This window comes from Rhincodon typus, chromosome 10 (assembly GCF_021869965.1).
Source record: "Rhincodon typus isolate 14 chromosome 10, sRhiTyp1.1, whole genome shotgun sequence".
Classification (NCBI taxonomy): domain Eukaryota; kingdom Metazoa; phylum Chordata; class Chondrichthyes; order Orectolobiformes; family Rhincodontidae; genus Rhincodon; species Rhincodon typus.
The window spans coordinates 7,007,268-7,033,528 of record NC_063341.1 but is presented as its reverse complement, the minus strand read 5'-3'; the positions used below and the strand labels follow the sequence as shown (position 1 = coordinate 7,033,528).

Below are 26,261 nucleotides of genomic sequence, written 5' to 3'. Positions count from 1 at the left end.
CGCAGACGACATGTCCATCCTGGGCCTCCTGCAGTGCCACAATGATGCTACCCGAAGGTTGCAGGAACAGCAACTCACATTCCGCTTGGGAACCCTGCAGCCCAATGGTATCAATGTGGACTTCACAAGCTTCAAAATCTCCCCTCCCCCTAACACATGCCAAAACCAGCCCAGTTCATCCCCGCCTCCCTAACCTGTTCTTCCTCCCACCTATCCCCTCCTCCCACCTCAAGCCCCACCTCCATCTCCTACCTACTAACCTCATCCCGCCCCCTTGACCTGTCCGTCCTCCCTGGACTGACCTATCTCCTCCCTACCTCCCCACCTACACTCACCTTTACTGGCTCCATCCCCGCCTCTTTGACCTGTCTGTCTCCTCTCCACCTATCTTCTCCTCTATCTATCTTCTATCCGCCTCCTCCTCTCTCGCTATTTATTTCAGAACCTTCTTCCCCTCCCCCATTTCTGAAGAAGAGTCTAGGCCCGAAACATCAGCCTTCCTGCTCCTCTGATGCTGCTTGACCTGCTGTGTTCATCCAGCTCTACACCTTGTTAGCTCTGGATCTCAATCTCTTCTAGTCTTCTAATTCCTATGTTTTCTGTCCATGACATGTTATATTCTTCTCAAACAAGTTACCCAGATTACTCATTTTTACACCATTTACTGTATATTTTCCTTCTCTGTCCTACCCCTTGACAAGTCTTTGACTCGATTCATGTTTTTTGGTAGGTCTATCAGGAAAGTCTGTGACCAGGTATAGAAACACTTATGGTAAAGTAGGTGATTTGGAAATTACACTGCAGGCTTCCATTAGCTCGGAGATATAATCAATTCAGCTGAAGGAACTTATGGTGTTGTAACTGCAGCGGTGTTTGACAATTTTAAAATGATTAGATATCTTTTTTTCCACTACTGGTTTTGGATTCTATTGTTAATCCCCTCCAGGAAGAAATGAGGCGTCCATCCAGGTGTGGTTCTTCTTCAAATAAAGAAGTCTATTGTCTTGAACAATTGACATGTTCTTCAAGGTGCTGTTCCAAGGCATGAATGTATATGCTGTGTTGGGAACAATTTGGTGTATTGCTTGGCATCTTCTTTATAATGTGCCACATGTCCAAAAAGTGAACTTTTATGTTACAATGAGTATTTGTGCTTGAGAATGCTCATCAGTTTTATTTTTGCCTATAGGAGGTTTCTCAACCGCACTTTTGACAAGATGCTATAGCATTAGATTGTTTAGGATATCATCCCTGATGTTGTCCTGATCTAATTGTTCTGATCTGCCTCTTCTAACTAACTGGTTTGTTGGGCTTTATATATTCTATACTGTCTGTTGAATGCTTTGTAGAAGTCATATTGGATTCAAAATAAATACTCTGTTTCACTCTCCACTGATGTTGCCAGACTTTTCTATTTTTATTTCAGATTTCCAGCGTCTGCAGTATTTTACTTTAATCTCTTTGTACAATGTTCTGCATTAAATTGAACTTTTGCTGTGTAATGCTTTTTGAACAGGGTTGACACTCTACATCTACTGCTATTTGGGCTGTGCATTTTAGAGTTGGATCCACTTTTGATTAAACAAGTACAGTGATTGACCTAGCTATGCAACCAACAGGAATTCTGTCACAAATGAAACCTTGTTATATGTTTCCAAAGGTCCATGGTTCAGATCCTGTAACTTTCTACTAGATTCTCCTGGGATTGATACCTGTTATTGAATGAAGCTTAATTTCGCCAGTGTCTTATTTGTTCTTGAAGTGAAGCATTGATCAAAAACTGCTAAGCGATCAACAAATGTAATTTATTTCTTATTGATCTGTTGTTTTTGTATCACATGATCTAATGCTGTCTAGAAGTGGTGAAGAAGTGTATTAACTTGTTCTGCACTTGATTTGGTGTCCAAATCAAATATAGGAGGTATGGTTAGTAAGTTTGCAAATGACACCAAAATTGGTGGTGCAGTGGAGAGTGAAGAAGGTTACCTCAGAGTACAACGGGACTTTGATCAGATGGGCCGATGGGCCAAGGAGCGGCAGATGGAGTTTGAATGAGATAAATGTGAGGTGCTGCATTTTGGAAAAGCAAATCAGGCAGGACTTATACACTTAATGGTAAGGTCCTGGGGCGTGTTGCTGAACAAAGAGACCTCGGGGTGCTGGTTCACAGTTCCTTGAAGGTGGAGTCGGAGATAGATAGGGTGGTGAAGAAGGTGTTTGGTATACTTGCCTTTATTGGTCACTGCATTGAGTACAGGAGTTGACACCTCATGTTGCGGCTGTACAGGACATTGATTAGGCCACTTTTGGAATATTGCGATCAATTCTGGTCTCCCTGCTATAAGGAATATGTTGTTAAGCTTAAAAGGGTTCAGGAAATATTTACAAGGATGTTGCCAGGGTTGGAAGGTTTGAGCTATAGGGAGAAGCTGAATAGGCTGGGGCTATTTTTGATGAAGTGTCGGAGGCTGAGGGTTGACCTTCTAGAAGTTTATAAAATCATGAGGAGCATGGATAGAGTGAATAGTCAAGGTCTTTTCCCCAGGGTAGGGGAGTCCAAAACTAGAGGCCATAGGTTTAAGGTGAGAGGGGCAAGATTTAAAGACCTAAGAAGCAACATTTTCACACAGAGGGTGGTGCGTGTATGGAATGAGCTGCCAGAGGAGGTGATGGAGGCTGGTATAATGATGACATTTAAAAGGCATCTGGATGGGTACATGAATAGGAAGGGTTTAGAGTGATATGGGCCAAGTGCTGGTTGATTGATTTAGGATATCTGGTCAGCATGACCCTATCACTCTACGACTCAATTTGAAATCTCAGGAATTGTGCCTTCCATGTTTAACACTTCACAGATCTGTCAAATGGATCAGAAAGCTTAAATCTTTCTGGTTGAAAGGCTGGTACCATTTAATTTCATTGCATTGTATGATTGTAGAGAGGGACTTAAAGTTGTTGATTATTTTCCTGTTCTGGAAAATTGTTAGCATTTTTATCTACTTATTTTGTTGCCTTGTTATATTCTTTGCTGATTAAAGTTGTTGTTGAATCTTTGCTGTCATAAAAATTGTTGTTGTTATTGCTAAGACTGAAAGCTATCAATGTTTTTGTTGTATTAAGTGCTGTTTCCATTGTAAAGATCAGTTGTCCTTTACCAAAATGGTGTTTTCACAGAGATGAAAGAAGACATTCCTTTTCCAAGATAGAAATTCTCTCAACATGGTATCACTCAATAAGATTTAATGATTGTTTTGACTGTATCAAACATGTCTGCCGTGCCATTACTGGTGCAAAGCAGTTTGCTTCCAAGTATCTTGCATGGAATTCAGCACCATGTGATCAGAAATGCCTCTTTTACCTGATTTTTTAATATTTTAATTAACAAAATTGAAAAATTTCTTAGTTGCCAAATAAAACATTGAACTTTTCATTCAAATTATTGAAATAGTAACAATTTCTTTAACTTCACTTTTAGGGTTCCGATACTCCAAATTACAACGAAAATTGCATTCTTGATTTTTCGTCCTCTTTTCAATCAATTTTCTTTAAGCCTGTACTTGAAGAGTGATCTTGCTGTTGTTAACTTTTCTGTCAAATAGTTTAGAAATTCTTAATTCACTGTTAGACATCTGAATTCTGCCCTTCAGATATTTTGAGCAGAAGCGAAACTTTTTATAATCCTTCTGTCACGATCCACTTGGGTAAGTGTGTTAATACTCAAAGCTCCCATACTCCCAGGGTTGACACAAAAGTTAAAGTTTTATTCAATTTACTCAAATTTCTCAATTTATCTGTTTGATAGACTCAACTAATAGAAAACACTGACCAGCTAATGCAAGTTTTTTTTTATTTCAAATAAATCAATGCTAACTCCAGAAGCAAAGCAAAATATGAATTATCAATGCATAACTTGTTCTGGACGAGAGCGGACCCCTCAAAATACAATAAGAAGGCAGCCCAGACCCTCACTTTTTCTTACTTCAAAAGTGAGGTGCTGTGTTCCAGTTGCAATTCAATTGGTCAAACTACACGACATTAAGCAAAACACAATCAATTCAAACACTGTAGTTAAAATGCAACAAAAGAAAGAAGGACTTGGCATAACTTTATTGGAAAAATTAACAGAATAAAAGTTCATTTTATGACTAAACAGTAAGTGTTCCAATATAGTAACATTCCATAAACACAATCTTGGCAAAAGGCAAATTCATAAGACAGATTATCTCACATGTAACTCCAGCAGCCCAGGAAGAAACCATCCAGAGAAAATTCAGAGAGGGTGTAGCCATCGGGACAGATTTACTGCATTCCAACCCCGCTGAGACTCCAGCAACAACTGCTGAAGAAACTAAAAATACTGGTTCTGTGAGAGCTCGACCCCACCCATTCAGTCTGCTTCTATTGTTCCAACTTTAAGAAAAACGCCCCAAGGCCTACAAGCTGTTTACTGTAGTAGTTTTGGTAAACTGTTCTGCACCTCTGCCTTAAAACCTCTCTTCAAAAATAAACCAAGACAAAATAATCTCTTAAAGCCACAACATCATCACAAACTCTACAAACTAAAATGCTAACTCTTTCTTCACACGCTACACGAGCATGCAGAGAGATGCAGACAAACAGGAAAGCATTGATGATACAGATGGTGGGTAAAATATTATGGAAGGGGTTCTATCTTCACTGCAGTCATGATTTTCAAGTGAACCCCATAGCTACTGCCATCACTTATCATGTGGTTTGATGCCACACTATCTGTTTGGTTTCTTCACAGATGGCCAAGGAGAAGATAAAGACTATCTTCAGGCTTAGACTTCAAAGTAACAATATTTATTACACATAGCAAATACTGCTATTCATGGTAATCAGAGACATAACAGGCTCTACTTTTGTTACACTAAGTAATGACATGTTCATATGCTCAAGTCCATACGTTCTCTTTGTTTCTTCCAGAGAATCCCATGCTGTTGTGTCTTCCAGTGATGCTTTTTGTCTCTTCTAACTCCACCCATGCTGTGCCTTTTATAACCAGTGATGTGTAGCTCCCTGACATCATTGCAAGTATTTGCACTGGCCCCTTGAAACAACAGGAACAGTAATATTACTCTGAGTCAGGACTTGGAACTCAAAGACTATCAGGGGCAGGCTGGGGATGAGACCCCCACAGTCAGGTTAACCTTGATTTTATTGAATGGTGGAGAAGGCTTGAGGGGCCAAAGGGCTTACTCATGGTTCTAATTTGAAAGTTTGTATTGGTTGTTCATAATTTCCCTCATAACTATGAAAATTCAACTTCCTCTGTGTGTTGCTGCAAACAACGTGATCATTTTTAGTTTAAAGTTATTGTTGAGAAATGATTTTCATTTCCAGTGCAAGAAACTAAGTCTGTAGGTCAAACCTGGAAGAGAAGGATTATCTGGAATTTACTTCTGGGAAACAAATTTCGCATAACTGAATAATTTTCCTTTCCCAACTGTCTTAAGTCTTCCATTCCTAGTTCTTTTAAACCATTCAATGACTATGAAAATACAAAAGGGCATGCAAACTTGATATATATTATATAACTTTAATATCTTCCTTAAATAACAGTAAAAAAATTGCTCAGCCTTGCATATTAAAGATTGAAAAACAGAAATTGTTTGAAAAACAGTTTTGTGAATGTTTAAAAAACAGATTGCTCTGTATTGTAGAACAGTATAGTCTAAAAAGGGGACCATTCACTCTGTTGGGTCTTTTCTTTGAACGTTATTCAATTAGTTCTGCTTTCCTGCTCTTTTAATATTGGTCTATGATTTATCCCCCTTCAGGTGTACGTGTAGAGAAGGCCTGATGTGTAATAGAAGTGAGGGAGAGATTCAAGTGGTGAGGATGACCCAAAGCATCTATAAAGGGATGTAGACAGGTTAATCAAAAGGGCAAAATCTTGGCAGATGGGATATAATGTGGTGGAATATAATGAGGCGTTTTGGTAGGAAGGGTGGAGAAGCTGAATATTGTTTAAATGAAGAAAGACTGCAGAAAACAACGGAGCAGAAAGATTTGGGAGTCCCTGTCCATGAATCACAAAATAGCTAACATCCAGGTTTAGTGGGTAATAGGGAAAGCAAATGGAATGTTGACCCTTCTTTCAAAGGGAATAGAATATAAAAGTAGGGAGGTTTTGCTTGAACAATGCAAAACAAACTTGTTTGTTAAAATTAACTTGTCAGACCACAGCTGGAATATTATGAACAGTTTTGGGTCCCTTACCAAAGGAAGCATGCACTGGCTTTGGAGGCAGCCCAGAGAAGGTACATTAGGCTGTGTTACTGAGAATGAAGGGACTATCTTATGAGGAGAAGTTGAGTAGATTGAGCCTGCAGTTATTGGAGTTTAGAAGAATGAGAGGTGATCTTATTGAAGCATACAAGATTCTTAGGGGTTGACAGGGTAGACGCAGAGAGGTTGTTTCCTGTTCTGGGAGAGTTTAGGACGAGAGGGCATAAACACATAATAAAGGATCACACATTTAGGACTGAGATGCGAAGGAATGTCTTCTCTCAGAAGATAGTGAATCTGTTGAATCCTTTCTGCAGAGGGCTATTGAGGCTGAGTCATCAAGCATATTGCTACTAACATGGCAGCAGTGGAGTAGGCAGTGTCCAGGTTCAGTCCAGGGCCCCAGAGTGGAGCAGGATGGCCAGTGGTGAGTGGGCCCAGAGTGGAGCGGGATGGCCAGTGGTGAGTGGGCCCAGAGTGGAGCAGGATGGCCAGTGGTTAGTGGGCCCAGAGTGGAGCGGGATGGCCAGTGGTTAATGGGCCCAGAGTGGAGCAGGATGGCCAGTGGTTAGTGGGCCCAGAGTGGAGTGGGATGACCAGCGGTCACCGGGCCAGGAGTGGAGAGGGACAGCCAGCGGGCTGGGGACCCAGAGTGGGGCAGGATGGCCAGCGGGCTGGGGACCCAGAGTGGGGCAGGATGGCCAGCGGGCTGGGGGCCTGGGATGATCAGCCTGTCACAGATGGCAGTCAGTGACTTGCAAGTGCACTGGGGTTGGCCCAGCACGTGGGAGAGCGAGAGTACATGTGGAAAGCCCCTGGCAGGGAATCACTGCAGGCTATAAAAGGACTGTAATCTCTTTGCTTAAACTTTATTTCTTTATTTTCTTAATTTATACCATGAAGGACATTTTTCTTTATTTCCCTATTTTTGTACCTTGTCTATTTTAGTACCTAAAATTTGTAACTTGGTGCTTTGATGATATTATGTGTGGCGACATTGTATACTTTTCACTGTACTCCTGTTCTTTTGCACTTGAGTACACGTGACAAGAAAACCTAGTTCTAATTCTATATTTTTAATCAGTACGGAAAACAAGGCTTTTGGTTGTTTTGATTGGAGAGGCAGCCGATTGTAGTAGATCCCAAAGATGCCTGAAATACACCAAGTAAGGTGTCAGAAACCAAGTCCTGAACATTGAACATGGGAAGACAGAACTGTTCATGCCCCTTGCCATTGACTCTCACTTTGATCGCCTCCACCCATGAATCTTCATCAAATGTGACAGAATATTGATAAAGGCTAAAGTAGCAACGTGGATAGAAAATTGGCAGACTCCTACAAGCCAGAGAGTGAATGTTAATGAATGTTTTCCAGGCTGAGGGCATTGTGTGTAGTAGAATTCCTCAAGGATCACTGTTGGGATTCTCCTGAGGTATATTAATGATCTTCAGCTTTTTTGCTGAGGACAATTTGTGGATGATGCAAAACCTTAAAGCATTGATTGGGGACTTGACAGGGCAGATGCGGAAAGGTTGTTTCCTGTGTGGCAAAGCCTAGGATCAGAAGGCACCATCTCAGAAGAAGGGATGACCCAGTTACAACAGAGATGTGGAGGAACTTCCTCTCTCAGAGGGTAGCAAACCTGTGGAATTCTTTACAGCAGAGGGTTATTGAGACTGGGTCATTAAATATACTCAAGGCTGAGGCAGACAGATTTTTAATCAGCAGGTGAATCGAGGATTATGATGAAAAGGCAGGAAAGTGTTTTTTAGTGGTTCCATTTGGTCTTATGGAGGACAGTGTAGAACTTCAAAAGGACAGTAACAAGTTTGTGGAGTGGACAATAGGTGGAAAAAGTGGAGAAGTGAGTTGATACATTTTATGAGCAGGAAAATGGAGAGACTATATAAAATGAATGGTACTATTCTAAAAGGGGTGCAGGAGCAGAAAGACCTGAGTGTATCAGTGCATAAGTTATTAAAAGTGGAAGGACATACTGAGAGTGCGGTTAATAAAGCATACACTATCCTGTATTAATTAGTAGGAACATTGCGTGCAAGAGCAAGGAGGTTATGCTGAACTTATAAAAGACATCGGTTAGACTTCAGCTAAAGCACTGCTCAGAGTTTTGGATGCTACACTGTAGGAAGGAATGATGTGAATGCATTGGAGAGAGTGCAGAAAAAGTTTACGAGAATGGCTCCAGGGATGATGAACTTATGTTTTGAAAATAGATTAGAGAAGCTGTGACTGCCTTTTTTTAAAAAGACAGGGCTGAGAGAAGATCTGACTGAAGTGTTCAAAATTATCAGAGGTCTGAACGAAGTAAATAGTGAAGAAATATGAGGAAGACAGAGAGGGCACAGATTTAAAGTAATTGGTAAAGGAAGCAAAGAGATGTGGGAAATAAAGCTTGTTTGGTTAGATTCTGGGATGTACAGCCTGAAAGTGTATGGGAGGCAGGTTCAACCAAGGCACAAACAAAGCACAACAAACTTTGTTTTAACTGTCACCTTATGAACAAGCACTCTGATAAACCAGCAAAAATTATATACCTCAAATACCGTGAGGTTTACTGTATTATTCTGTCCAATTATTGTAGCTTTTTAACTTATTTACCTCAGTGTAAATATATTTGTTGTTCAAGGAAATGGCCACATGAAATATGAATAGTTGATCCAATTTCAAGTCATTTCTCCTCAAATACCACAATCTACTGCAATGTCCAAGTAGTCAGTTGAGGGTGTGAGTGAGGAGGCTGTCTACCTGTACGTTTTATTTCAGGCAAAGTTGCATTATTATTTAAGTGATTTATGCTGTAAATAAAGTATAACAGTGATGTGTAAACCCCTACATTACATTCTTATTACTTAGTGTATGTTTTTACATTGATCACATGGACCTCTTGATTATTCAGAATATTTGATCAATTGGCACATTCCTGGTCCCAACGGAGCGGAATATTGAAAAGTTTACTGAATTTGAAAAGGAAGGATGTGCAGGGTTACAGGGAGAAGGCAGGAGAAGGCAGCAGATGAAATGCTTGTTTGGAGAGCCGGTGCAGACGCTATAACAAGTTCATGACCCACTGCACTAGCAGCCTAAGTCATCTTTTCATGTTGCAACCCCTGTGCGAATTTTGAGATGACAACTTTTTTTTTTGCTGCAGGTGTTCAGTATTTTTAGTGGCTGGACATTTTTTTATCCAAACCATAGCCCTGTCTGGCATTGTCTCACTAAAGTGTGTTACCTGGTCATTTACCTGCTGTTGTTTGAGGGAGTTTCGGGTTGCTGTGTTAGTTACACTATGGTGCAAAGTATTTTATCAGCTACTGAAACACTTCAGCACAGCTCACAAAAACTAATTGTAAATGCCCTATTAGAAAGACAAGTTAAACTCATCCGATAAACTCTTTCCATTGTGATTCTTACCGAATCTCAAATGTCCTGAGTGAGTATTCCTGGGCGTTATATGTTGCTTTTCCAGCATTTAAAATAAAGATACAACAAGAACTCCCTGTAAATATAAGTATACTCTCAAGAGCAGTCTGCACCAGTTGAGATTCTTGTGCATCCCCTGTAAATATTGAGACAATCCTGGCCGCACCCAGTAAATATTTACCACTCTGAGGGCTCCTTGGAAATAAAACGCAAGCAATATACAGGGCTCCAACAATCTGCACAAAATGCGACAAGATTGTGAGCCCAGGTGCACAGAAACCGAATAACTTTGCAGAGTCTGCTGGATCCCTTCATAGTGATCAATTTGAGCGAGGATGTAGCGTAATAATGCAATGAGGCTGTTTATTAACATCAAGCTGAGGTTTCCTGTTTCAGCTCCACAGATGGACTGTCGCACTCAACATATACTTAAGGGCTTAGTTTGTACTTGCTTTAGCCGGCTGCTAACTGCTGCAGTCTTATGGTGCGCAGGAGTAACACAGAACCTCATTCCCAGAGGCAGTCCATCAGTTGCCACCTGGGCACCAAGTGAAGAGTGGGTCCTATTCACTTGGGTCCAAACCTGGCAAGCAGGAATTTACACAGTTTTACTCAGGGTGCCAACGTCCCCACGGACTGTGCATCTCTAACACATCAGTGTGCATCTGTGGGTGTAGACATTGTTGTGGCTTTGGGAGTTAGAAGTGGTGGCATGGAGGGGCCATGTATCTGGTTATGTTATTGGTGGGAAGAACCGAAACCAATGTTTTCAGCCTCTGAAAGTAAATTCTGTACTCTTGCCAGCTGCACCATGTCACAGTCACCACACAATTACTGCGACATCCAATTCAAATAGGGAAAGACCTCAATCTTCACCTCTGCAACATCACCCAGCTCTGCTCCTTTCTTAGCCCAAGTGCTGCAAAAACATTAATCCATGCCTTTGTCACCAGGAGATATGGCTATTAGAATCATAGAGGCATACAGCGCTGAAGTGCTGTGCAACGCATTCAGCTTTTCACTGTGGAAGGTACTAAACATCATGGCATCAGACCTGTTGTTTCCAGGCTAAGCTAAACAGTCAAATTTATTTGTAATTAAGAAAGGTACACAGAAGTGGAAATGAATTGAGATTTAAAGGCAACAACATGCCTCAAAACTGTAACAGTTCCCAGCAATAATGATTTTGACCTAAATACCTGATGAATTATTACCTGCTAAAGGGAAATAAAAACCCAAAGGAGCCACTTTTGACTATTTCTATAAATGGCAGCATAAATCAGGCAAATTAGTTCCTGGGACAAATATACAGGTCTTGCAGAATATTCTGGGAATCCACCACATTGAATTTGAAAATTTGGATTCCCAGAATATTCTGCAAGAGCTGTAGATTTGTCCCAAGGACCTAACTTGCCTGATTCACGCTGCCGTTTACAGAAATAGACAAGAGTTTCTCCTTTGGGTTTTTTTTCCCTTTGGCAGGTAATAATTCATCAGTTAGTTATTATTGCTGGGAACTGTTACAATTTTGAGGCTTTTTGTTACTTTTAAATCTCAATTCATTTCTACTTCTGTGTACCTTTCTTAATTACAAATAAATTTGACTGTTTAGCTTAGCCTGGAAACAACAGGTCCGATGTCATGATGTTTAGTACCGTCCACCGTGAAAAGGTGAATGCATTGCGCAGCCCTTCAGCACAAAGCAGTGTTGAAAAGGGACAGGTTAGTCCTGTGACACATTTACTCCCTGCAAATATTTTGTAATCAACCTGCTCAGAGGTATCATTACATACTTCTGGAGCAGGTGGGACATGAGCCTGGGTCTCCCAGCTCAGAGGTAGGGACACTATCACTGCGCTACAAGAGCCCTAACAATTTACTCCTTGCATAACGACTTTGGTCTCAGTTCGAAAAAGAAACCGGATTTAAACAGCGCTGCCTGTTTGCTTTGAATAAGAATGAAGGAGTCTGGGGTGAGTCCCTGAATTTGAAGCCTCCCCTCTATTCTTACCCTACTTGACCTTGTGGGAGAAGGATCACACATATGGCCATCCGATTAACTTTGACACCATCAAGACAATTAATGTCTTGCTGACACTAGTGATATGGGTGAAGTTCCTTTTTGCAGCTTGTGATAGTCTTTTCATTTTTCTTGTGTCACAATTACCATATATCAAAGCTGGTGGCATTTTATTGAAAGAGGTCAATTGGGATCAATGGGAGGGAGAGAGAGAGACAGAGAAGAAGAGGATGTTGCAAACTTCATTTGCAAGTAAAAAGACACTCTCATATTAGTCTCACATTGAGAAGGAGGCCCTGCCAATTTGCTATTTTTAGCTTGCAAAGCGCAGCACATTTACACAATGTGTCCGTTATCGACATAACATTTGCAGATCTTCAGTAAAGTGATATAATGCATGACACCAAATCTGTCCTGCAGAATTCGGCATGTTTTACACACATCATTTCTAATCAAATTCAAAAGAAACAGCCTTCCAGTCTTGAGGAGGATACAAACAAGAGGCCTGAACAAATAACAGAGTACCTTTCCAAATATAGAATCTTCTAACATTCTTTTCCCATTTTCCTTTTGCTTCACATCCAATGTTTGAAGACCAGAAGGACAAGACAAGGAAAGAGGATACAGAATGCCTGTGTCATATAGGGAGGGTTAACCTTGCTAGTTGCTTGATCTAAGTGGCTGAAAATATAACTGAATAAGATGCACTCAGACCAGCGAAACTGCAGGAACAAGAAGCCCTTGCCTAACATCCTGGATCTAAACGAGAGCCACTGCTGATTGCTCAGATAGCAGAATAAGAGATAAAGTGTTGCTGACTCTGCAATTTAAGGCCAGGATTTTTTTCTTACTTGCGTACCTTAACAGTCCAGTGGATAGGACCACACAGAGGGTGAGACAGTCTTATTAATTAGCAAAGAGTGCAGAGCAGGATTTGTTTGACTACAGTTACAGTGAGACTAATTTCCCTGGTCTTTGCATTCCAGGCCTTATATAATGTAGATTCTGGTAAAGATTAAATGAAAAGTGGTGTTACAAAGATAATGTTGGACAGAACATTTATATTGATTGTCTATCAAAGAGGAAGAAAAAGGACATAAAAAATAAGCCCTTGCTCAGCAAAAGCAATAGATCAAAATCAGAATACAATCATGACAATCATGTTACTCAAAGTAGACTTATATTTTCTATATCCAGTAGAAAGTTTGAGATGTTGATAACTGAGCTCCCAATTAGTCTAGACCAGAATTAAATGGAAGACCCACTGGAGAGTGACAGAATGTTATGGGCAGGTGTCCCTACATTCCTGGCTCCAGTGAAAGTTCTCCAGTCAAACCTTAAGATCCCAGATTGAATCTCAACAATGCCCTGAAGTTTAATGGCTGGCTTTCACTTGTTTTATGTGCTCTGGGAAAGGTACCTGCAAATGTCACCCTTTGGATTGAAAATAGAGCTGAATGTAACGGAGCTCACTCTTCAAAGCCTGCTCTATGTGTTAGACGCAGAAGTGGTTATGCATGAATCCCCTCTCTCGCACTCAGAGGACCTGCTGGCTGTCTCACCAAGACTACACCTTGCTTTTTCTCTACTATGAGAAATTATCCAATAACCAAAGGAGGAAGAGAGACTAGACTGTTGGAGAAACTCAGCAGGACAGGCGATATCCATCTGGAGAGAGAAACAGAATCTGACGTGACACTTCTTCAGAACTATCCCAGCCCCCCTGGTCTTCTGGTTCTTCAGAATGCACCACTTCCTCACTGAATGCAAATTTCACAAGAACTGTATGGAGTCATAGCGTCATACTGTGTGAGGTTGATGGCATCGTGGCCAGTAAGAATCACCTAGAAACAGTGAGAGACTAGAGCAGGGAGGCTGCAATGCAAGCTGTGATGAGTCAGACAGAGAGAAAGCACTACAAACCAGATGGTGGAGAGGGGAAAACTGAGGCAAGGAACAGACCGTAATAAACAATATCGTGCAATATACTTTATTCTAGGAGTCAAGCAGCTTTAGCGCAGTTTTCTGAATAAGTGTCATCTCCTGGAAGTGGGACTCCTACGGTAATGAAAGGGAGAATGAGTGAATTGAACCAGGTTTGGCTTTGGTTTTATTTATTTGTATAGCTTTGGGATGGAATCTACAGCTGGCCGGGCAAGTTAAAATAAGCAGTTGAATGAGCAGATGGCTTGTAGATGTCCTGTTGGGTGCACAGACCCTGAATGCAAAGGAAACTGAAACCTCCGATTGCTAGAGAAGCCGAAGCTAATTGAAACCAGATTTAAAAAAATGCAGGGGGGCTATCATGTGCCTCACCAAGCTTGCCATGCAGGAAAGCTGAAGGAGACAAACACTGGATCCTGGAGCTGGAAGTAGACAAATCCAGAGCTACTGTCATCGTTTGTATGAATGAAAGTAACTGAAAGATCAGAATTGGCCATACAATCCGCAAGAACTTTCAGACTTACACAGAATCCTAGTTCTGCGCTTACTGCCTGTCGCTGTCACATTACACATCCCATTGCACTGAGCAGGGAGCGACTGAAAACCAGGACCTGTATACTCAGAGCTTCATATGTCATGATGTCATGTAACCTGCCTAAAGGTACAGGCCTATGCAATTATACAACAAATTTCCTTTTTCTCTTTGATGAATGGGAACTCTTTTCTGATAAACATATACACGGGTGCATCTATTGTTTTTACACGTTAAGATAATGCCTTGGAAGTTGCCAGAGTTGTAGGGTTTGAGCTGTAGGGAGAAGTTGAATAGGCTGGGGCTATTTTCCCTGGAGTGTCGGAGGCTGAGGGGTGACCTTATAGAAGTTTATAAAATCATGCCGGACATGGATAGAGTGAATAGTCATGGTCCTTTCCCCAGGGTAGAGGAGTCGAAAGCTAGAGGGCATAGGTTCAAGGTGAAAGGGGAAAGATTTAGAAGGGACCTAAGGGGCAACTTTTTCACACAGAGGGTGGTGCGTGTATGGAATGATCTGCCAGGGGAAGTGGTGGAGGCTGTTACAATTACAACATTTAAAAGGCATTTGGATGAGTATATGAATGGGAAGAGTTTAGAGAGATATGGACGAAGTGCTGACAAATGGCATTAGATTTATTTAGGATATCTGGTCGGCACAGACGAGTTGGACCGAAGTGTCTGTTTCCGTTCTGTACATCTCTATGACTCTATGGCAGATACACAACACAATCAGTTCCAGCCCTTATATGGTTATCTCAATTTGGCGATGTAGCTTCATGCCATAGTGAGCTGCCTGTCATCACAGATAGATGAGTATCATTTGTCGTGCATATGTGGTTATTGTGTGACATGATGCATTCAGTATCTGAGTCATAACCCTGTGCGCTGGGTGGTTGATCATATGCAGATTGGATATGTTGGCTGTATCTTCATAGACCGTTGCTCATTCAAACATCATACAACTTGACACAGTGATATAGTATCTTTCCACAGACCCATGTGCTTGTATGAAAATCTTGAATTCTTATGTTTTGTTCTGGTTTAAGTTGAAATAGCTGTTTGCACACTCAATGATCATGCTTTGTATCAATTATTCTCTTCTTTCCAACAAAAAAATGTGGTCATGTGGTGAGAGCATGGGAGGGAAGAGCAGTAAGAATCTGTCTCCCAATAATGACAGCTTCTGGGGAGGATAACCATTACCTTGAGGAGCAGTACATAGATTTAACAGCTGGCCAAAATTCTTGGCAAATCATTTTACTTATGACTACCAAGGATTTTGCAACACACAGTGCATTCTACAAGACTATTTGACTGAGGGTTGTGAGATGTTAAACATCCTATCTCCAACTGGTCTCAGAAGGGTCTTGCACTTGTGCATTGCAAGCAGTTGTCAGACTCAGTTTGGTGAGGAATCTGTACAAACAGCATATGGTGGCCAGTGTCCTGACAACTGTTGTACTCATTGAATGTTTGATTTGTTGCACAAATGAAAATTTAGTGAAGCAGTCTTTATCAGTTGTTGAGATTGATGGAATTGACATGTTTCAGACAATGTGATTAGTTGATTAGTGCTTATTGATACCAGGCCAATAAATCGATTCATGTGCCAATCACCCGAGTTTCTCTGCACTTATGTAACTTATATGAATATGGTCTAGTGTGTCTTGACATAGAACTTGCAAAATTATGACGTTTTTGCCTTTAGAAATGACAGAAATGGAGAGTCCTAATTCATCTGTGAATGACCACAATGAACATACTAGCTTGGGGAACTATTGGATGTATCCAGGTCGCCCACTGAAGAAGATGATTTTTTTGAGTCGTTGTGGTTGGTCATCATTTGATGTAACTTGCTGAATCTGCTCTGTTCGGCTCAGCCTTGACCAGACTGTGTCAGATTGATGTTGTGGTCTGGAGTCTTTCACGTGGCACTTCTTAGGTTGGTCACCCTGTGGATCGTAATAATATGGAGATCCGTGCAGGCTGGTAGACTAATGGTAGGTGGTCCATCTCTTTTAACAATGTAAGAGGTTTCAGATGTCCATACTGAGAAGGTGTATTAATATTCTGAGGAAGGGTCATTCGACTCGAAACGTTAACTCCGCAGATGCTCCCAGACCTGCCAAGCTTTTCCAGTGATTTCTATTTTTGTCTCTGATTTACAGCATTCACAGTTCTTTCAGTTTTTATTTTGTATTAATATTGAAGATGGGTGATACTAATGTATGGGATGTGAGAGCCATTATGCACAGTTAGCTTATTATACGTGGACCGCACTGCATTATTGCAGGTTCCGCAGTACACCTCTTGGAAAGAAAAGGGATGATATTTGCACCAATTTTGGCATAGAGAGCATGATGTCCATTCCTTTTAGAGTATATCACTTGGATGGAGGTAAAGGCTTCAGCTTTTCTGATGGCATCCATGTCGTGAGCCAAACTGACCACATTTACTGTCTGACTGTAATGTCACAACTATCTCTTGGACTTTCTCACATGCATGTGCGGAAATGTCCTTGACATTGTTCCGTAGTCGGCTCCTCTTCACCTACTCAGGTGAAGTACTGTGTTGCACTTTGGATTTCTCTGGACAAAGGGGTGACTGGCATATTTTAGCCCAATGTCCTCTCATGGAACATAACTTGCATGTGTGACAAAGTTCTGGACACTGTATTGTTGAGTGAGACAAGCCACACGGCGTACAAGATTCGATTTTATTAGCCGCATTGACGATTGCAATGGCTGTTGGAGAATCAAGTGCCTGAAGATGCAGCTGGCAACAATCAGTTTGAACTTGCTTTCCTCTTCAAGCAGTATGTGCATGGTATACACTCTGGGTTTGTCTAGAAGTGCTTTTCTGAAGGATTTTAATTGAAGTTAGCTTCATTGAAATCACATTCTGTAACTCTGCAACAAAACCCACCTAAGAATTGGTCGGGTATTTCATCCGGTTGCTGTGTGCATAGCAGCAAGGCGGAGTGTGGGGGTGTGGGTCGTATATTGGACAATATCAGACACACAGCGTACATGTAATGGGAGATAGTAGGAACTGCAGATGCTGGAGAATCCAAGACAACAAGGTGCAGGCCTGGATGAACACAGCAGGCCAAGCAGCATCATAGGAGCAGAGAGGCTGACGTTTCGGGCCTAGACCCTTCATCAGAAAAGGGGGAGGGGAAGGGGGTTCTGAAATAAATAGGGAGAGAGTGGGAGGCGGGTACAAGACGGATAGAGAGGATAGGTGGAGAGGAAACATACAGGTCGAAGAGGCGGGGATGGAGCCAGTAAAGGTGAGTGTAGGTAGGGAGTCAGGAAGGGGATAGGTCAGTCCAGGGAGGACGGACAGGTCAAGGGGGCGGGATGAGGTTGGTCGGTAGGAGATGGAGGTGCGGCTTGAGGTGGGAGGAGGGGATAGGTGGGAGGAAGAACAGGTTAGGGAGGCAGGGACGAGTTGGACTGGTTTTGGGATGCGGTGGGGGGAGGGGAGATTTTGAAACTTGTGAAATCCACATTGATACCATTGGGCTGCAGGGTTCCCAAGCGGAATATGAGTTGCTGTTCCTGCAACCTTCGGGTGGCATCGTTGTGGCACTGCAGGAGGCCCAGGATGGACATGTCGTCTGAGGAATGGGAGGGGGAGTTGAAATGGTTCGCGACTGGGAGGTGCAGTTCCGCTGTACCCGGTGTGGCTTCCTCTACATCGGGGAAACCAAGCGGAGGCTCGGGGACCGCTTTGCAGAACACCTACGCTCGGTTCGCAATAAACAACTGCACCTCCCAGTCGCGAACCATTTCAACTCCCCCTCCCATTCCTCAGACGACATGTCCATCCTGGGCCTCCTGCAGTGCCACAACGATGCCACCTGAAGGTTGCAGGAACAGCAACTCATATTCCGCTTGGGAACCCTGCAGCCCAATGGTATCAATGTGCATTTCACAAGTTTCAAAATCTCCCCTCCCGCTACCGCATCCCAAAACCAGTCCAGCTTGTCCCTGCCTCCCTAACCTGTTCTTCCTCCCACCTATCCCCTCCTCCCACCTCAAGCCACACCTCCATCTCCTACCGACCAACCTCATCCCGCCCCCTTGACCTGTCCGTCCTCCCTGGACTGACCTATCCCCTTCCTAACTCCCCACCTACACTCACCTTTACTGGCTCTTACATGTAATGGGTATTGGCCACAAGATGGCAACAAAAAGGAGGTCCTGTACTTACAACCTGCACATGGTTAGGGTGTATGACATCAACGGCATTGCCTTGGTTGGTTATGTCTTCTGCCCACCAGCATGCAGTCTGTAGTACCTGACTGTAGAGTAAGCAATTAGGCAAACCAATGAGACAGTTTCATCAGACAGGTCATCTCCCATGAATTAAGGCAAAGAGAACAGCAATAAGTGATTGTGGAGAAGAGAGAGAGAGAGTGAGGTACAGAGTGGGTGTACATAGTAGGTGTAAATGCAGAGTATAAGACTATAAGACCATAAGACATAGGAGCAGAAATTAGGCCATTCGGCCCATCGAGTCTGCTCCGCCATTCAATCGTGGCTGATAAGTTCCTCAACCCCATTCTCCTGCTTTCTCCCCGTAACCCTTGATCCCCTTTGTAATCAAAAGCCTACCTACCTCAGTCTTAAATGTATTCAATTCAATGAATACGGTCCTGCTCTGCTGCAAGCAAAATGAAGAAAAACCAGACCTCTGTAGTGTCGAAGGGAAAGGCAGGAGAAACAACATAGAGGCCAGAGTTCATGGTCTGAAGCTCTGGAACTCAATGTCGAGTCTAGAGGCTGCAGAGCTCCTAAAGAGAAAATGGGGTGATGTTCCTCCAGCTTGTGCTGGGTTCCACCGGGAGACCACAGCATCACCCGAACAGGAAGAAAGGCATCAGAAGAAGATTGACATGGGGCATTGACATGACAAGCAATTGGGATGAGACTGAGTGGAGGTGTTCAGTGACGTGGTTGCCCCATCCTTAATGTGGACGAGATTGCATTGTGAGTAGCGAATGCAGGAGACTGGGTTTAAAGAAGTATAAGTGAACTGCTGCTTCACCTTGAAGGAATGTTTGGTGCCTTGGACAGTGAGGGGAGAGATGGTAAAAGGGCAAATATTGCAGCTCCTACAAATTGCATGGGAAGGTGCTGTGGGAAGAGACTGAGGTTTAGTGTGACAAGAGGAGTGAACCAGAGTATAATGGAGGGAACAGATCCTTCAGAATGCTGAAAGGGATGAAAGGGAATTTTTCATGGCGTCATAATGCCTGAAGTTGTGGGAATGATGGGAATCCTTTGAAAACAAAAACTGGTAAGGTAGTGGGGTGGGGTACAAGCATAACCCGACGTGATTCTGGGAGAGAGGAGATAGCAGCACACACAGATGTGCAGGAAATGGGTCAAATGTGGTTGAGGACCCTGTCTACTATAGTTGGGGGAGCTGGGGACAGGGAGTAATCTCAACGATGAGCAAGGAAGACATGTTAAAAACTTCACTGTGCCAGGTGTGTGGAAGGTCAAGCAGACATTGTCTCTTTAAATGCGAAATGTCAGCTGAGGCTATATGTTTCTGGAGGTCACTCCATGCTCAGCGATGCGCTGACTTTATCTAACTGTCTCAGTCAAGTTGACATTATGCAGTGTATCTGAGGTGACTTGATGCCTGAGAGCATGTTTCTCTTTAAATTGATGTTTCCAAGATGTACATCACTGCCATCCATCATGTGCAGGTGACACTGGAGGAGTTCAAATACTGACCGTGAATTCTTCACCTTTCAGGGACCAGAGAGAAAGAGAGAGAAGAGAGGCATCGGTCTGCAATCAAAATATGCAATTCAAAACTCTCATGTGAAAAGAAACAAGACACAACATCGCCTGTTCTAATGTGAGTGCTAGTCCCACAACAATTTTCTGGCATACAGAACGTCGTTTACCAAATGAGAATGCAGATCATACATTACATTCCCACATGCCAATCCCATTTATCCCTGACTGTACATTACATTTCCACATGCCAATCCCATTTCATTCCTGACCATATATTGCCTTCCCACACACTAATCCCATTGATTCTTGACCAGACAATACGTTCCCACACTCCAATCCCATTCATTCCTGACCATAAATTACATCCTCACACTTCAACCCCATTCATTCCTGACCATAAATTACATCCCCACACTCCAATCCCATTCATTCCTGACCATACAATACTTTCCCACACACCAATCCTATTCATTCCTGGCCGTACATTACATCGCCGCATGTCAGTTCTTGGTTCATTTTGTAACGTGTCCTTGATGTGAGTATTGTGTACCTACAGTAAAACGTGCCTGTGGCACCACCCCGTTATTGGATGTGAAACAGACATTTTATCCTGTCTGCCACAGCGATATGTGAAGCCAGCAGAGAAATACAGACTTTATCTGAATGTTATAGCCAGCCAGTTCAAAGCCTGCACTGCTGGGCTGACAGCCAAATCTTTGCCAATTTACAGTTGAACTTTTAGCGTTGTACTCTGGGTTTTGCACGTAGCTGAGGAGATGTGGGATTTAGAGGAAGCGGGACAGATTGAATGTGCGCTTTTGATTTATAGCCTGCTGCAGTGGTCCGCAGCCCAATATTTCCCATGCTTGACATTTGCAGGAGTCATCAGCGGCAAAAATATTTGCTGTCTACCTCAACAAGAATCAAACAGGCCATTTCCTGCACTGCAGAGCTCCTGTATGAATCTCCATTTTATTACGAGAGAAAAAGACAGGAAGATAGGGCAGGTTGCAATGTGTAGAGACACATGACAGAGAGATCGTGGAAGAAGCAGGTGGAAGAGTAAAACATTCACATCCTGAAGTCTAGCTAATGACTCTTGAACCAGTTGTGGCGGTTTAAAATGAAAGCAAGGCAGGCTTGGAAAGAAAATGCTCAAACTACATGTAAACTCTCCACTGGGCGAGAATGAACCACGGTCTAACCAACTAATGATCTAGGAACAGTAAAATCAGGAGCTGCGGTTCCATCAGCACTCGAAAACCTTTCTCTGAGCTGAATGCGAGTGGTGAGCTGCCTTCTTAAACGACTGCAGGCCGTGTGATGCAGGAAACACTGCGTGGAAAGGAGTTCCAGGATTTTAACCCGGAGACTATGAAGGGACAATTATGTAACCAACTTAATGCATTGCTTTGAGGGGAGCTGACAAGCTCTGGGGAGTTGGGAGATGAGTTGATTGCTACAGAATTCCAAACGTGTGCTTGTAGCTGCAGTACTTATAGGGCTGGTCAAGTTCAGTTTTCGCTAGAGACTCCCAGTATGTAGATGGTGGGGATTCAGCAATGATAATGGAATTGGCTGTCAAGGGGCAATGATTAGACTCTTGTTTGCTGGAAGTGGTCATTGCCTGACATTTGTATGGGATGAATACCATGAAGATCCGACTGGCACACATTGTTCAGGGTGTCTCTGCATGGAGTAGATACATAGAAAATAGGAACAGGAGTGGGACACTCAGCCCTTCAAGTCTGCTCTGCCGCTCAAGATAATCCTGGGTGATCATCTGATTCGGTAACCTGTTTCTGCTTTCTCTATACACCCGTTGATCCCTTTAGCCCCAAGAACTATATTCAACTCCTTCTTGAAAACATTTGGCCTCAGCCAGTTTCTGTGGTGCACAACTCCATGGACTCACCACTATCTGAGTGAAGAAATTTCTCCTTGTCTCAATCCTAAATGGTCCACCCTGTACCTTTAGTCTGTGACACCTGGTTTTGTGTACCCCAGTCATTGGGAACATCGTTCCCGCATTTTGCTTGTCTAGTCCTGTTAGAATTTTATATGTTTCTATAAGATCCTCTTCAGACTTCGAAACTCCAGTGAATATAATCCTCATCAACCCAGTCTATCCTCAAATGTCAGTTCTGCCATACCAAGAATTAGTCTGGTAAACCTTTGTTGCCCTCTCTCTGTAGCCAGAACATCCTTCCTCAGAGAAGGAGCTCAAAGCTTCACTCAATACTTCAGGTGTGATCTCATCAAGGCCCTGTACAACTGCAGCAAGACATCTGATCTGTACTAGAATCATCTCACTATGAAGGTCAACATACCATTTGCCTTCTTCTTCACCTGCTTGTACCTGTATGCTTACTTTCAGTGGCTGGTATACAAGGTTTCACTGAACATCCCCTTTTCTCAATCTGTCGTCATTCAAATAATAAGTTGCCTTCTTGTTTTTGCCCCCATTGTGGAATAACCTCACATTTGTCCACATTATACTTCATCTGCTGTGGATTTGCCCGCTCGCTCAGCCAGTCCCAATCACACTGAAGCATTTTTGCACTCTCCTCACTGTTTACCCAGCTGTGTATCATCTGCAAATTTGCAAATATTACGTTAGGTTCCCTCAGCCCGGTTGATTGAGTGGTAGAATGGTCTTTGTGTAAGTTACATCGAGTTGTGGAGAGCTGATTTATTTTCCACATTTCCTCACACAGAGCCGGGTAGGAGTACAAATTAAAGCTCCTACTCGTAGGTATTTTAATCAACCAGTGCGGACACACCTTTGGAGCAGGTAGGACTTGAATACAGTCCTTCTGGCCCAGAGATAGGGATATTACCAGTGAGCCACAAGGGCTGATTAGCTCCCCCTTGTGACTTGAGTTGGGGCTATACAAGTGTTCAACAGGTTAATGTCCGTAACACAAAGGAGCCTGGCTTCGAAGATGAATCTTGAGTTAAAACATTACATCTGCCACAAATGGGGTAAATAGTATTACAAAGTGGTCAGAAATGATCCGTCGCAGATAAACAATTATTTACACTCGCATGACCCTCTGCTTCTTGGTTTAGGAGGAAACATCAATTGAGCCATTGTACTTAAATATAAATAAAATATTCATGAAAAGCCTTGCTACACAGTTGCGTCGTGTTCTGCCCTGCAGGCTTCATTGAAGACAGTAAATATAAAAGCACAAAGAAAGAAAGATTTCCATTTACACAGCACCTTTCGTGACCTCAGAACATCCCAGAGCACTTTAGAGCCAAGCAAACACTCCTAAAGCGCAGTCACAGTTGAAAAATAGAAAACACGACTGAAATTGTGCACACAGCAAGATCCCACAGACAGCAGGAAGATAACATCCAGATTTTCTGGTTCGATGACATTGGATGAAAGACTACATTTGGGCAACTCACCGGGGACAACCCCTGTACTTTTCTTCAAAATAATGCTGTGGAATCTTATTACCGTCCTGGAAGGGCAGTTAGGCTTTAGTGTTACATATTCTCCAAAAGACAAGACATTGACAGTGCAGCATTTCCTCATTATTCAGTCATTGGATTCATTGCCCATCCCTAATTGCCTTTGAGAAGGTGCTGGTGAGCTGCCTTCTTGAACCGTTACAGTCCTTTGTGCTGTAGGTGGAGCGACAAAGATTATAAGAAGGGAACTCCAGGATTTTGACCCATCAAAATTGAAGGAACGGTGATCTAATTCCAAGTCAGGATGGTGAGTGGCTTGGAGGGGAATGACCTATTAAGTGACAGATATTTCTTTTAACTTGCTCAGGAGTGCAAGAGAGATGTTATCACCTCCCCAGGTACAGGGAACATATTCAAGTTTTGGACAATTTGGACTTGAAAAGGGAAACAAAGCTCCTTGAGCAGCTTTATTGGTGGAGATTGTGTGATTTGTTTGAGGTCAGAGGAGTTTGGCAGGGCTAAGAACATCAGTGTGCTATGAGTGACAAAGGATGGAGCCTCAAAAGTTGAGAGACCCAGTTGTGATAGTGATTTGGAGAAACAAAACACTGAATTATTTTTGAAAAGGGTTCCCTTTAACTGAACGGCTGTGGATTGTTAGACTGGAAAAGAGGTGGAAAATTAATGAGGTTGAGTATTGGAAAAGATTCAGAGAGTGAAACAAGAACATGGGTTGACGCTTTGTTTGAATAAATAAGTGGCTCTTAGATTTACAGACTCCAAGCAGAGATAAAGTCAACTCTGATGTATCAGAGATAGTAGGAACTGCAGATGCTGGTGAATCCGAGACAACAAGGTGCAGGGCTGGATGAACACAGCAGGTCGAGCAGCATCATAGGAGCAGAGAGGCTGACGTTTCGGGCCTAGACCCTTCATCAGAAAAGGGGGAGGGGAAGGGGGTTCTGAAATAAATAGGGAGAGAGTGGGAGGCGCATAGAAGATGGATAGAGGAGAGGATAGGTGGAGGGGAAACAAACAGGTCGAAGAGGCGGGGATGGGGCCAGTAAAGGTGAGTGTAGGTGGGGAGTTAGGGAGGGGATAGGTCAGTCCAGGGAGGACGGACAGGTCAAGGGGGCGGGATGAGGTTAGTCGGTAGGAGATGGAGGTGCGGCTTGAGGTGGGAGGAGGGGATAGGTGGGAGGAAGAACAGGTTAGGGAGGCGGGGACGAGCTGGACTGGTTTTGGGATGCGGTAGGGGGAGGGGAGATTTTGAAACTTGTGAAATCCACATTGATACCATTGGGCTGCAGGGTTCCCAAGCGGAATATGAGTTGCTGTTCCTGCAACCTTCGGGTGGCATCGTTGTGGCACTGCAGGAGGCCCAGGATGGACATGTCATCTGAGGAATGGGAGGGGGAGTTGAAATGGTTCGCGACTGGGAGGTCTGCACTGACCTCTACATCGCCAAGGCCAGACGCCAACTCTCCGACACCTCCTCCTACCGTCCCCTTGATCATGACCCCACCCCTGAGCACCAAACCATCATCTCCCAAACCATCCACAATCTCATCACCTCAGGTGACCTCCCACCCACGGCCTCCAACCTCATCATTCCCCAACCTCGCACTGCCCGCTTCTATCTCCTTCCCAAAATCCACAAACCTGAATGCCCCGGTCGACCCATTGTCTCCGCCTGCACCTGCCCCATCGAACTGATCTCCAACTATCTGGACTCCATTTTCTCCCCCTTGGTCCAGGAACTCCCTACCTATGTCCGTGACACCATCCACACCCTCCACCTCCTCCGGACTTTCAATTCCCGGTCCCCAACACCTCATCTTTACCATGGACGTCCAGTCCCTCTACACCTGCATTCCCCATGCAGATGGCCTTAACGCCCTCCGCTTCTTCCTGTCCCGCAGGCCCGACCAGTCCCCCTCCACTGACACCCTCATCCGCTTAGCCGAACTCATCCTCACCCTCAACAACTTCTCTTTCAATTCCTCCCACTTCCTACAGACATAGGGGGTTGCCATGGGTACCCGCATGGGCCCAAGCTACGCCTGCCTTTTTGTAGGTTACGTGGAACAATCCCTCTTCCGTACCTACACCGGCCCTAAACCCCACCTCTTCCTCCGTTACATTGATGACTGTATAGGCGCCGCCTCGTGCTCCCACAAGGAGATCGAACAGTTCATCCACTTCACTAACACCTTCCACCCCAACCTTAAGTTTACCTGGACCATCCCTAACACCTTCCACCCAACCCTGCACCTCTCTGTCTCCATATCGGGCAACCACCTAGAAACCGATATTCATTTCAAGCCCACTGACTCCCACAGCTACCTAGAATACTCCTCCTCCCACCCAACTTCCTGCAAAAATGCTATTCCCAATTCCTTCGCCTCTGCCGCATCTGCTCCCAGGATGAGGCATTCCACTCCCGTACATCTCAGTTGTCCTCGTTTTTCAAGGACCGTAACTTCCCCCCCTCAGTGGTCGAGAACGCCCTCAACCGTGTCTCCCACATCTCCCGCAACTCATCCCTCACACCCCGTCCACGCAATAAGAACCAAAAAAGAATCCCCCTCGTCCTCACGTACCACCCCACCAACCTCCGGATCCAACGCATCATCCTCCGACACTTCCGCCATCTGCAATCCGACCCCACCACCAAAGACATCTTTCCCTCCCCACCCCTATCTGCTTTGCGGAGGGACCATTCTCTCCGTGACTCCCTTGTCTGCTCCACACTCCCCTCCAGCTCCACCACACCCGGCACTTTTCCCTGCAACCGCAGGAAGTGCTACACCTGCCCCCATACCTCCTCCCTCACCCCCATCCCAGGCCCCAAGAAGACTTTCCACATCAAGCAGATGTTCA

At 43.7% G+C, this 26,261-nt stretch overlaps 1 protein-coding gene across 1 annotated transcript in view; it reads left to right on the top strand.

Annotated features, from left to right (window-relative positions):
* LOC109920704 (protein FAM163A) overlaps window positions 1-26,261 on the top strand; it is a 126,690-nt gene that overhangs the window by 80,889 nt on the left and 19,540 nt on the right. Inside the window, exon 2 of the mRNA XM_048602355.1 lies at window positions 19,968-20,073. The gene's annotated coding sequence lies outside the window, so the exon portion shown is untranslated. The remainder of the gene's footprint in view (window positions 1-19,967; window positions 20,074-26,261) is intronic.